At 50.5% G+C, this 13,519-nt stretch overlaps 1 protein-coding gene across 2 annotated transcripts in view; it reads right to left on the bottom strand.

Annotated features, from left to right (window-relative positions):
• Window positions 1-13,519, bottom strand: part of LOC119093631 (protein phosphatase 1 regulatory subunit 27) — a 59,402-nt gene that overhangs the window by 15,391 nt on the left and 30,492 nt on the right. The window contains exon 1 of one of the 2 annotated variants that reach the window (XM_037216622.1): window positions 5,045-5,359. The exons of the other annotated variant lie outside the window; for it this stretch is intronic. The gene's annotated coding sequence lies outside the window, so the exon portion shown is untranslated. Of the gene's footprint in view, window positions 1-5,044; window positions 5,360-13,519 lie in introns of those variants that run through there. 2 annotated transcript variants of the gene reach the window in all.

Raw genomic sequence — 13,519 nt, 5'->3', positions numbered from 1 at the left:
GCGCAACAACAGGTTTCCACGAAGTACTGACTGCCGAGAAACGTATGGCCCGTCCGCACACAGCTGAAAAGTTGTCAAGGGTCATGTTTTTCCATTCTTTTTTGCGCCAATCAATCTTCTCTCCCTCAAAATATTGTGCCGTATGCCGAAGATATGGTATGCTGCTATATGAACTGTAAGCGGTCATGTTGGAACATAAAACGATTTGGGCGCAGCAGAAACGTCTGCTACCTTTTTACCGACTCAAGATTTCGAGGTTGGAAAAACGCATAAACTAGATTATCCGCCTAACCCATTGTTATCATGAGCTTGTTGTACTCATTGAGCCATACGGTATGCCCCTCAGTAATCAGCTGTCTATCTCAAGCACTGATAATTGCATGCCCGCCGAAAGGTTCAATAAACAACGCACTATATGAATCCTGAAGTGAGCACGTTAAAGGCAACATATACCCACACGAGCCGTCGAGTACGGAGCGATGTGATAGACTGATCACGGGCCAATCTCCTCCATCGCCATGGTTTGTGTGAAAGGTTATGTGCTGTATCGGAACATGCATCGAATCAGGCACATTGCATGCGCGATAGTGCTGGCTGCTTTCATCTGATAATGAGAGATACGATCCCGTACCAGACCCCGATAGCACAACAGTCGTCTCATGTGGCCATCCTGCGTGTTCTCCCCCCCTCTCTCTCTCTCTCTCTCTCTCTCTCTCTCTCTCTCTCTCTCTCTTTCTCTCTCTCTCTCTCTCTCTCTCTCTTGCTTCATCCATAAGTTTCATGCTATTTGAGCTAACAAGCCAATTTTGCACTTTTTCAGCTTTTGGCCGGTAGAGTGCGAGCCTTTTAACAAACCAACTCAGCCCCAGAACTTCTCCCAGCTTTTCAGAACACAGCCTTTAATTGATCGAGTTGAGAAACAGTACTGTTCCATTATCGCCCGCACAACGCCGGCTATCGATAAGCAGGGATCCAGCGGAGGAGTGGAGCGACATTTAACGCCACTGACGGCGACACGGGGCGGGTCAAGCGGGACGCCGGGCTCCGTGGGGCCTCTGAAGCCCACGCGGGCGGGCCCAGCCGACGCGGGAGCGGCCCAGCTGGTCATGACGACTATCAGCCAAGATAGGCACGCGGACGAGTGTTGGGCTGCTGTTGTGGAAATGCACCAGTCGATTGCGAGGTAACGGGAATGGGTCTATACCAGTCAAGATGTTCCGCAGCAAATGGGCGTATAATGCCCACTCTACTACGTCAGTATGTTGGCACGAAATGAGGGTAAGCTTTAAGGGATATAGATTGACGTACTTAAATAAGGGAACATAAAATATATCACGCGGCCCTGGCCGTGTATTGCCGCTTTCGTGGCAACGAGTGATTATAACTATGAGGTAATGCTTGCCTAAGCCTGTTAGTTGAATAGCAATAGGACTCTATTGGACAATGGAACGTTGTGGCGAGTCCGTGATAAAGGTTACTAAAATCTTCGGTTTAAGACAATCGCCCATCGCGCGTGAAGTGAACCGCTCTTGCGATAACAGCGCCATTTAATGATGCTGTTAAGTGGTAAGGATAGGATTTGTTTGTCAGTGGTAAGGATGATATTTGTTTGAACCAAAGAACGCAGACAAACCCTGTATAAGCTTACTTTTTCTTCATCACGATCAAGAATCCCAGCCCGTTATTGCGGCTTCTCTCTCCACCACGGCTGTTCGGCCTTGCGGCTCCTGTCTCTACCGCGGCTGTTCGGCCTATGCGGCTCCTGTCTCTAACTCGGTTGTACGGCCTTGCGGCTCCTGTCTCTACCTGTCGCGGCTGTTCGGCCTATGCGGCTCCTGTCTCTACCGCAGCTGTTTGGCCTATGCGGCTCCTGTCTCTACCGCGGCTGTACGGCCTTGAGGCTCCTGTCTCTACCGCGGCTGTTCGGCCTATGCGGCTCCTGTCTCTAACTCGGCTGTACGGCCTTGCGGCTCCTGTCTCTACCGCGGCTGTTCGGCCTATGCGGCTCCTGTCTCTACCGCAGCTGTTTGGCCTATGCGGCTCCTGTCTCCACCACGGCTGTTCGGCCTATGCGGCCCCTGTCTCTACTGCGGCTGTTCGGCCTATGCGGCTCCTGTCTCCACCGCGGCTGTTCGGCCTATGCGACTCCTGTCTCTATCACGGCTGTTCGGGCTATGCGACTCCTGTCTCTACCGCGGCTGTTCGGGCTATGCGAATCCTGTCTCTACCGCGGCTGTTCGGCCTATGTGACTCCTGTCTCTACCGCGGCTGTTCGGCCTTGCGACTCCTGTCTCCACCGCGGCTGTTCGGCCTATGCGACTCCTGTCTCTACTGCGGCTGTTTGGCCTATGAGGCTCCTGTCTCTACCGCGGCTGTTCGGCCTATGCAGCCACTGTATCTAACGTGGCCGTTCGGGGCATGCGTGGAGGGAACAGGCCTTCCGCCAGGGCACCGCTGGTTATGATAAAAATGCTGTTGAGAAGGTTAAGAGCGTAATGAGCGAGAACGTGCAGGCAGCTTTAAAGTCGGCTTGATGCAGAAGAGCTGCAACAGACTGAGATATGCATCTTCGAGCACGCATTTGAGAGGTGGGAGGGGGGGGGGGACTTGATGAAGAAGCCGCCAAGGTGGTGCTATGATCTTCGAACCCAAAGCGCAGTTGTTTCTACTTGGCACGGAGAAGGCCTGGTCAGAATCTCAGCTGGCCGGCGATTTCCTCTTCCAGAATACCAAAAGCAAAGGAACTTGCGGTTGTGGTGAGTTTTTTTTTGGTGAAGTCCAGAACGCGGTGCACGGTGTCCAGTATTTATGTAGGCAGTGCGATAATGAAGTGTGAACATGCCTGGTGCGCTAACAATGCGGATCGATTACATTCCCGCTGCAGCCGTGCGGGTCTTTCTAAATGGTCGTCAACGTGCTAGATCTGTGACTCACGTGGGTCTGATGAGGATGCCGCTTCATTAGGCCGTAGCATTGTGTAAGCGTATCACGCAGAATATGGTCAAGTACAGCAACGCACGCTTGATTTTACCGGGCGAACTCCATCTTGGTCTGTGCATACCTTGATGTGTAATGGAAAGAGGACAACTGTCCTCGATGGGGATCGAAACCATGCACGGTGTTCCCAACCACCGTCTCTTGTGAGCGCAGCGTGTCATCATATCACCAGCGTGCCAAGAGACGATAAAAAGAATGGGCTATTTTGGCGAATACCACTCCTGACAGCAATGCCACTAAGGCATGTGGCACCATTGTTGAGAAAATGTCTCTAACTGAATATCAATGGGGAACGGTTTGATCAATGGCAATCCGCAAGCAAATGTGGCTTCTTTTTCAGCACTGTGGCCATATGTAGTACTCCACAGCAGTTTTCGTTTGCAGTTGTACTGCGCATGTCACCACCACGGCACCTTAATCTCATTGGCATTTAAGTCGCAAATCACCAGAACCAAATAGTGACCACTTGTGGATAACCATCCTCACGGATAGCCATGCCAGAACAGAATCGTCGTCGTGTGTCTCCGGTTCTCCACAGCTTCGCGGCGCCCGTCACCACTACGTGGCCTGCTTCCCTGTAGCAGCTAGCGCAGCTGTGTGTGAGCTGTTTGGCGGGCCAGCCGGGAGCAGCAGGTCTATTCGTAAGTCAAACGGCTAAGGAGCGTGTCAGGAGGCGGCGGTTCGTGCACGTCGGTGCCCTGCACACGGCATTTGAGGCCGTACAGCAGGCCATCCGTACGTGCCGACTGAAAGGGCGGTCTATACGCGGTGCATATCAACGCTCCGATCGCGCGCGCGAGCTATGTGCCTTGCTGTGTCGGGTACGTGTCGGATACGATAGCGTGTCGGATACGGGTACGGCTGGAGCAAAGTTGTAGGCTTAAGAGCCGCTTAACTGGTAGAAAGAACTACGCAGTGTGGAGAAGACCTTCCCAAGCGTAGAATGCGGCGTGATTCAGTCACGCAGGTGGTTAACAACATTAGAGCAAAGGAACGGAACAGGGTGAAACGCAGAAACCGTGACAGGTAGTGTGATGCATTAAGTCAATCCGTTATACGGTTGCAAACGATGCGTCAGCTGGGTTGCTTGCTCGTTAATCAACCACCAGGTGCAAGATTTATCACAAGCGCTGCGTAATGGGTTCGATCCGTAATAAATCTGTTCGTTCTGAGGCCTTGTTACGTTGCTCATCAGTTGGTTTCATTTGCTCTAGTTGTGCTTTGAGGCGTTTAATGACTGTCCGACATGGAACAGTTACCTTCCTGTTAATGGATTTTCCCTTCAATGAGAAAGCTTAGATGGCGAACGTTAGCCAAACGCACTTTAAGGAAGTCTCTCCCTCCTTCTGTCATAAAAACACTAATAACTGCCACCTGAATTCAGCCCCCCTTTCATAAATATTCTATACAAAGGTGATAAAAGACACGGATGAAAAGCAGCGAAATGAGTCAGTTTATTCCCAATCCTCTTACGGCAATATTTTGATTAAACGGTCTTTTTTGCGAGACATGGTCTGAGCGGAAATCCTTCTTGGCTACGCTAAATGGAGTAGACCTCCCAGTAGTCCGTTAGTGGTACCGACCTACATAGTGCGAAATGGAACATGGTGCCAAAGGAAAACTTTTAAGATGCTGAATAGGGTTTCGGCGTGATAAGGAGAACAGCATTCTCTCAGTCGCAGGGACTTGAAAAGGCTCACAGCAACATGAGAACCGTTTTAGTTTTCATTCAAACAAAGTTGTTACGAAATAGCATCAGCCACGCTGTTCTTGGCATTCGTATCAGCAGCTTCATCGGCTTTCAGGAACTCTAGAAGAAAACAAACGTCTCGTCCGAGGTGTTCATCAGCCTTTGTCATCGCTAATCGTGATAAGTAATTCCAACCGAGCTCAAAACGGCAATGAGGCGGGTGGAGTGACTCATCCAGCTTACGGCAATTATTAGCAGTAACACTTTGTTCTGAAACATTACATTAAACGCAAGCCAGTCTGTTGTATGAATGCCCCAAACCTTGCATGCAAATAAGGAGAAATGAAAACTGCTTACCGAGAGCAGTCGCGGCAGCGACTATAAAGAGCACAACAGCCGAGCAGGGCAAAGTGTGGTCTTCCACACGCACTGGCACCAGATCACGTGACCAAATTTGCGACCTCCTGCCTCTCCTCTTGTGCACGGACGGTGTGTAGAGCTGACTATTTTGTTCGGGACTCCTCAGCGGTCAGGTGAAGCCAGCATTCCAAACCGCGCGAACCTACGCGGGTGTACCATGGAGCCGTTCTGCGGCCTCCTCACCACTCGACACTGTTGCCACCGTCGCCGCCGCCCTCCCCCACCGCCCGAATCCGACTGACTAGCGTCGCGTCCCGGTGCGGCGCCGCCGCCACCCCGTCCACGGCCCCGGCACCACTGACCGACCGGCGCGCTCGGTCCGACGGCCCGACCGCAACGCGTCGCGCGTCCCGCCGGAGCGGCGGCGTGCCCCGCTCCCGCCCCCGCGCCCGCCCTGCGCCCCGCCCGGCCGTTTTTCCCGGCCTCGCCACAATCAATAATGTATCGGCGAGTCTGTTATGGAGAGCTGCCGCCGTCCTGCGCTATCGCATCGGCCAGGCGCCGCCCGCAGTCCGGGCAAAAACGCCCCCATCGCTCTGCTGCTCCCCAGCGAGCCACCGATCCAGCCGGCCGACACCCCCGCCCGTCGGCTCCTTCACTCCGCTGCCGCCGCGCCCAGCGCGATAATACGCATGGGGGTGGCGACGGGCGCGTGGATGCGGCGGGGCACGGAGACAGAGCGTGCGCTTTTTGTGGCTCTAATCTAGCCGAGTGGGGAAGGGGCACGGAACTCATCGTCCTGTTGGAGCCTGAGCTACGGCGCTTCTCGCCGCTGTCGGCTCTAACCCGGGTAAGGACCCGGGGCTTGTGATTGTGGGGAACGGACGCACACGCTCGCCGGAGGCACGTACGTCCGCTCAGGTGAGGAAGTGCGTAAGTTTCGCATAACTGCTCGGAACACTTCAAATAAGATTTCGCTTCAACAAGTATTCCAAAGACGAGAACTCGCATCTCTCCAGCATTGGAGAGATCACATGGCTTGCGGCCTAAGCCACGACTTTCACATACCTGACATGCGCATAATTAACATGCACATACCATTTAAGGCAAGACATACTTAGAATCCACCCATCCATAAAATAAGCGTTATTTTCACCCCTTTATCCTTTATTTCTTGCTTCTCACTTGGTGTGTTGAAGCCCATATTTTCTGCAGAGACGTTGCTGCTTTGTGTTTGATTGTTATTTCTTGTTTTGAACAATGTGTTCATGTCATATCCACGCATTGACCCGACAGGTATACATCAAACAGTCATGATTAATTGCTTATCTTTATCAGGTCACATGGCGCTAATGGGCCACCAGATGATGTCCCTCAGATATGAATTGTCACAAAATATAGCTAAGACGCTATCACTTCTTCGAGCCTTGCAAGTTTTATCAACCCTCTTAGTGGATCATTCTGTATCAAAGCTTGGTCACAGGCATGACAAGGGCAAAGATACACTGCTCATGAGTATAACCACGGGGCTGAGCGTCAGGTTTTCTTGCCGATGTGAAAAGACTTAACTGTACGTACAAGCTCATATTCGAAACATACCACGCTATTCATTCTGCATCCATTGCATTCTAGGTAAGTTTTCGATCCATTTCATTGCTTTACAATGAGATGTCAGTTATATTTGAGCTATGGCTAATGTAACACGAGGTCTCAGAATGTAAGGCGAAGTCTACATAGCGTCACCGAGTCCACATGGCGGAGCGCTTACCCTTTCAGTGACGCTCGTGATTTTGTTACATCAGCAGATGCAAAGGCATAAGGTGCATACGTGCATGTGGATTTTGTTTTCACGATATTCCGTTGTACATATGACATCATCTTCATGTTCCCTGGAACTCCCAGAGAATCTAGAAGCAAGTTTCTGAGGAACAGTCTTGAAATACAGGACTGATGCTTCTGGTTTGCGTATGAATTGCTTTGGAGCAGGATTCGGATCGCAGTAAACTGGCCATTTGCTTTTTCACCTGGGGATAGCATACATGTCCAACGTGGTTCAGAGTTGCAGTATCTCTAAAAAAAAAAAACGGTATTCGATGGACATACATCAAGCAGCCAGCCAGCCGGTCTTTTTAGAGATTCCGCCATCATTCTTACGGGACTTACGCGCTCCGAGCGGCCCTGGCTTGAAAGTCTACACTTAGTTCCCCGAAGAAATGTTCCAAGTGGTAGGCTGAAGACTTTTATTGGAAAATAAAGTAATGTATTTATCAATCTTGCACATCCGCTTTGAGCGTTCAATTGGAGATACGGTAGTTTGTGCCTGATATATGTAAGAAAGGTCTTAAGCCCCCGATTTTTCAACTTGACTAGTTCTTGCGCTGAAATTAACCAGCCTTCAGCATGCTGAGAGGTACTTACCTGCATGAACCCTCGCCCTGATGGGGGGGAGGGGGGGGGGCGGTCAATACAAACCTTTAAGGTTCTTTGAAGACATCTTTCCGGTGTGTTAGAAAACCGCACCTGAATTTTCAGTAATCTATCTGGAATCTGCCGCGCGTGTTCTTACATGCTTTTTTGGTTTCGAGGCAGCGGCAGTTTTTTAGCCACACCGGCGATCCACGGCCTGAGTGGGCGGATGGTCGACAAACGACGATGACTTGAAGCGCGCGTGGCAGGCCGACATTGTTACATTAGTGAAACAATATATCATAGATCTCTAGATCTCATAGATAGATAGATCTATCAAGGTCTCAGCTCTATCTTCATTAGTCTAGAAACGCAATGGAGGGGGAGGGGGAGGGCGCATCAACCCCCTTCCTATCAGTCCGCGTTTTGGAAAACGGCAAACCAGAGCGGGGTAGGGCTCAAAACCCTAGACGCGCAAAAGGCAACATGTTCCAAGTATGTGCAGACTGGCAGTAAAAATACTTCAAATATAAATAATCCAAATAGACCATTCAAGATCTCACGTATAAATATCCAAACAGGGGCTGTAAAACAGCCGAAATGTTCATATAGACAACATCATTCAACTAATGTCAGAATAACTGTTGTTGCAAAAAAGCAGGCACACTGGCCCAACATGATGGGGTCGTACAATCACAAATGCAGTCTTCCTCCATCCTCGGGTTTTCTTCTTTTTCTTCCACCCTCGGCGAAGGACCTCGACAGCCAGAGCAGCTGGGTACATGGCAAAATTCCAGCCGGTGGCAGGTAGTACTGGGGGATGTCATAAAACATGCAGGCCCCCTCGACTCCAATTGTCTACCACGCCTCAGGCATGATCCAAGCCTAGCGCGACATGTGTTGTCTATCGATGCGCTACAGCAATCGGTATATGCAAGTCTAAACTGGATTTCTAGGCTGCCTAGAAAGGAAGGAGCAATATATTTGGTTCCAGGTTCGGCTCATATTGAGGTAAGGGTGCATCGGGGTCACAGAAAGGTGGGATTACAGAGCTGCTTGAGGAAAACAAATACCAGTTGTTGCATATTCTTGTCGCGCTACGCAAAATCCCTCTCTAAAAAACACAAAACAAAACAACAAAAGCAATCATTTGCGGCTGCGGTATAGCTTAAGAAGACTGTTACATGCTTTGACGACCCGAAGGTTCCAGAAATTCCGGGCTCAGGTTCACTTATTTCCCGCCGTTTGAACAAGGAAATGACATGCATTTCCACCGACACGAGACAAACCAGCTATCGAAGCCTGTCCGTCTCTGTTACCTTTTGTGTACAAAATCTCGACCGTTCGTTTTTTATTTTGACGCACCGACGGCACAAAATTGTTAGTTTTGTTGAACTCATGCATCTGTCCCTATCTGAACCATTGAACCACATTGAACCATTGAACCTATCTGAACCACTTGAAGGTGTTTTACAATTGCACGCAAATACAGCCGCACAGACATGCGCACCGAACATTGGCGGGCAATGCCCTTGTGAGCCGCACCTCAAGATGTTTTCTGCCCAGAATGTCCTAAGGATTTGCTTAATACGTGATTAACAGCTAACAGATTAACAGATCGAGCTCGTTTTTTGCCCTTGACAAGCATGGTCTGTAGAAAATACACTAATTCGTCGTCACCGAAGGGAGCGACCAACTGGATGGGATGATCATGGGATGATCATCAAAGCCCCATCCCATGATCGTTCCAAGATCATGGGATGGGGCTTTAGAAAGATGCTATCGGGGCGTAAGGCACGTTAAATGGTACTTACGAAAAAGATTGCTAGTGTTGTCTGATGAAATGTGTTACCGTTGAAACGCGGGTAAGGTTGCGCAATGCCCGCTGCGATATTTGTGGTCGCCGTCATCAAAACTGTCGGCCGAAAGCGTTTTTGGGATAAAACGCCGTGTCAAAATATATTTTTTGTCGCCGACCCTATACGCCAAGTCGGCAAGATTTACCGCTGTGTCCAACACACAGTATTGTGCTTAAGGTGGCTCAGATGACTAGTACCGCACTGACGACAAGGTCAGAAATGCATTTTTCACGGACATTAGGGCGGTTTTTCAAGCTCCTACTTCTAACCACCGGATACACGGTACCGTGCCGCGGAGTGCCTGAAGCACAGGTGACTAACCCGAAAGGTTTGAACGACCCATACCGGGTATAAGGTCGAAACAATACTTGCTGAAGGACATCAGCGTGTTAAGCAACAATTAGAGGGCTATGTCTGCGCTGGCTTTGCTGAAAAACGCGAGTCAAATTTTTGATTGGCCTCAAGTACAAATATCATTAAAGCCGGATGGCCACCGGTAGAGTTTGAAAAAGCAGATAGGGCATCGTCTGATTGAATCCCTTCTTACCATCGCTGATCTGTAGTTCGGTTGGTATTTGTGGCTCCAGGGTCTGAGCTATTTGTACCTTGGGTCATGTACATGCGTAGTAATTGTGGCTTCCGAGGCGCAACGGGCGTCATGCCGACTAACGATGCAATGGTTCAAAAGTTTTTTCAAGGGTTTCATCTGAATGTGGTAATGTGAGGTACGAAATTCTGAGACGATCTGCAATTGCAACGCGTCTAAGACTGGCAGCGACCCTAGGTACGACTACCGCGGATTATAAATGATCATCACGGCGCTAGCGCCCTCTTGGAACGGGAGCTTCTTTTGTAGCCAATAGACGGCGCTAATGGTCAAGCAGCTCGTGACTCATAAGCAGTTACTTTTGGGCATCGTTTGGTGTAAATGGTTGGGGGAGGGGGGATGGGTGAGGAAGGGGGTGGGTGGGAGTGAATTAAGGTTCCGATAACCTAACCTCCCCCAACCTCACAACAGATTCAGCGCTCTCTGTTTTTATCAACGACAATTTTCAGGTCCTTTTGTACCATTTAGCAACTGACGAAATCAACAGCATTTCAACAGTTATGGCTGTCAGATATCACAAGCGGCATTATTTTATGCGCCACCGGCCGGCAGCACAGTCGCAATGCTGCTTCCGAACAACCCGACCGTGGTGGGTGAGTTCGAGATACTTTTGGCGATCGCTTTTGGCCCTTGGCATGTATGACCTGCGGCCGGTGTCAGCGGCCGCGCTGAAGGTCAGGTGACGTTAGGGGGCAGGACAGAATGTGCCGGGGATTTCGGAACGTTACACTTTCGCCAATAGATTCTGCCGTTGTCTGGAGTCGCACGATCGGATGTCAGGAGTCCGGACTCACAGGCAAGCACTGCTTAGCGTGAGCTCTTTCTTATCCCAGAAATCCATCCATTCCAAACATTTGGATTTTTTTTAAATAGGAGCCGTAGTGTTTGTGTTATGTGACTTTACATCCAATTTCATAATATTTCGGAAACAAATACTGATGAACCGAACAACATTGGGGAGGAGGGAAAATCTGTTGATATGCCTGATGAACCGAACAACATTGGGGAGGAGGGCAAATCTGTTGATTTGCCTGATGAACCGAACAACATTGGGGAGGAGGGCAAATCTGTTGATTTACCTGATGAACCGAACAACATTGGGGAGGAGGGCAAATCTGTTGATTTACCTGATGAACCGAACAACATTGGGGAGGGGGGCAAATCTGTTGATATGCCCTCCTTCACGAAGGGGCGAACGGCTCCTGCAAGAGAACACAAATGGACACCCCTGAAGCTCCCTTCCAGCTTCCTTGTCTGTTTGTGGCAACTTCGTCGTTAAGTCACCACAAACTTGTGAGTTGTTGTTAAGGACGAACACCATAAGGACGCGGAACCGGAGGGAAGGGGGCAGTTGGGACAGCTCTCGCCCTGACTTAAAGGCTGGGGCCGGGGCGGTATCCCCCCCCCCCCCCACACACCAACTTGGTGGGGCTGTGGAGGGCTCATTATGATATACTGAAGACCAATTCTGAACTCTAAAGAGGCTATGTAAGCCTGTAAAAGTCCATTTTGACATGCCATGGCTTATGTGGACCTATGTCGTACGCATTCTGACCAAAAGAGGGAACTTCGAGGCTGCAGAGGCGCTATTCAGACCTGTGCAAGGCCCATTACTGACTGTAGAGGGCCTATTCCGGCCTGTAGAGGTCCATTCTTATCTGCAGACGCCCATAATTGACTGGAGGGTCCATTCTAACCTTTACATGATTCGTTCTGACATGGAAAAAGGCCATTCGGGCTCGTAGAGGGCCCATTTGTGACTGCAGCTTTCATAATTCTGGCCTATAGAGGACCCATTATTAACTGTGGAGTGCCAAATTCGGCCTGCAAAAGGGCCATTCTGGTCTGTAGAGGGTCCATTCTGACCAATGGAATGTTTGTTGTCGACTGTCGAGCGTCCATTCTGACATGTACACAAGCCCATTCAGGCTGGCAGATGGCAAACAATTGACTGTAGTGGGCCTATTCTGACCAGTGGAGAGCCCGTTATTGAGTGTGGAGGGCGCATTCTAGCCTATAGAGGCCCCATAGCAATCAGGAGAGGGCCTATTATCGACTTGAGAACCCACTCTGGTCTGCAGATGGCCCATTCTGGCATGTAGAGGGCGATCATCGACTTTTGAGCGCCCATTCTGGTCTGAAGAGGGCCTATTCTAGTTCGTGAAGAGTCCAATCCGGCCTAACGAAGACCGATTCTAACCCGTAGAGGTCCCATTCTGAACTGTAGCGGCCCCACTGTAACCTGTCGCGGGCACATTGTTGACTGCCGATGGTCTAATTTTCCAACGAAAAGCCCATGCTGACCAGTATAGACACATTCTGAGCTGTAGAATCATTATTGACTTAGAGAAGGTGTTCCACACCTGTATGGGGGTTTGAACTGAAATAGCCATCTTGAAGATCATTTGGTGCAGTTCACAGCCCAGCGCTTAAAACCTAAGCCCCTCAAGTGCCTCAGCTATACGCCCGCGAAGATGTGCAGATGATTACAGCGGCCGTCAGTTGGCCGTCAATTGGCTGCTACGCAAAGGACTGGTGTAAGCCATATTGTAACGTTTCGTTAGATTCGCGAAATAATAGCTCCATGTTCGCATGCCCATTTGTCTGAAGTGTTTCAAGCTTTCGTAGCATTTATTACTCGAACATTTTTACACATAGAGTGCTGTTAACACTACAGAAGACACACGTTGGAAAAAGCAAGGCAAATGAAGTGCATACTTTCATATTGGTGACAGTGGAGTCAAATGTGGTCTCTCCCACAGGATCAGTTACTTGAAATCAAGATTATGAGCAACTTAGAAGGATTTTTATTTTTTAAAAACTGGTTATACCGATGAAATTGCACGTGTCTGCCGTAGCAATGCGTGGAAAGTACAAAAAGGCGCGATACTCCTTTTAAAGGGCACGTTTGGGCTTGTACGGGGTTCCCTAACTCGTAACCCTGATTGAGACTGGCTACAAGACATGGCCAGCGATGTATTTCCAATAGGCCTCCATTCTGCTGGATGCTGACGTCTCGGGAACGCCCGCACTAGCCCGGCTCCGGTCCAACGATCCCGCTCCCCGCCCCCCGGCACTCGACCTCGACACGGGTCACGTGGTCACGGACCAATCACGGCGCGTCAAGCAGGGCTGCGCCCTGGCGCCACGCGCCGGGCAAGGTGACCCGAGCCGGCAGCTCGGACCGGCACGGACCGAACCGGACCGGCCAGGCCGGCCGGCCCAGCATCTGACATGGGAGTGACCTGTCACTCACACAGGCAGCTGCATGCAGGCGGTCGTGCATATCCCCCACAATCTAATCTTAGCGGGCCCGATTTGGCATTTTGGAGTTAAATCCCCCAACTTCGATCTAGTTCCCGCCCCCCCCCCCCCTCTGGGACGCCACCACCTGATTGAGAAATGGTAGGCCACCTAGAAGATTTTGCGTCAAAAGTCGCGCCGAAGCGTTCGGTGTGGTCTGCGTTACGCTCTCTGACGTCACTTTGCTCCAGTGCGCTACCGCTGCTACCGGCCGCAGGCCATGCCGGCCGGGGGCAAAGGGCACCTAGATCGGATCAAACTTATTTTGCCACGGGAGGGTGAATCAGAGAGCAAGCA

The sequence above is a fragment of the Pollicipes pollicipes genome, unplaced genomic scaffold, assembly GCF_011947565.3.
Source record: "Pollicipes pollicipes isolate AB1234 unplaced genomic scaffold, Ppol_2.1 Scaffold_4002;HRSCAF=4701_pilon_pilon_pilon, whole genome shotgun sequence".
In the NCBI taxonomy this organism is placed as follows: Eukaryota; Metazoa; Arthropoda; class Thecostraca; order Pollicipedomorpha; family Pollicipedidae; genus Pollicipes; species Pollicipes pollicipes.
Note: the sequence above shows the minus strand (reverse complement) of the source record. Positions and strands in the feature narration are given on the sequence as shown.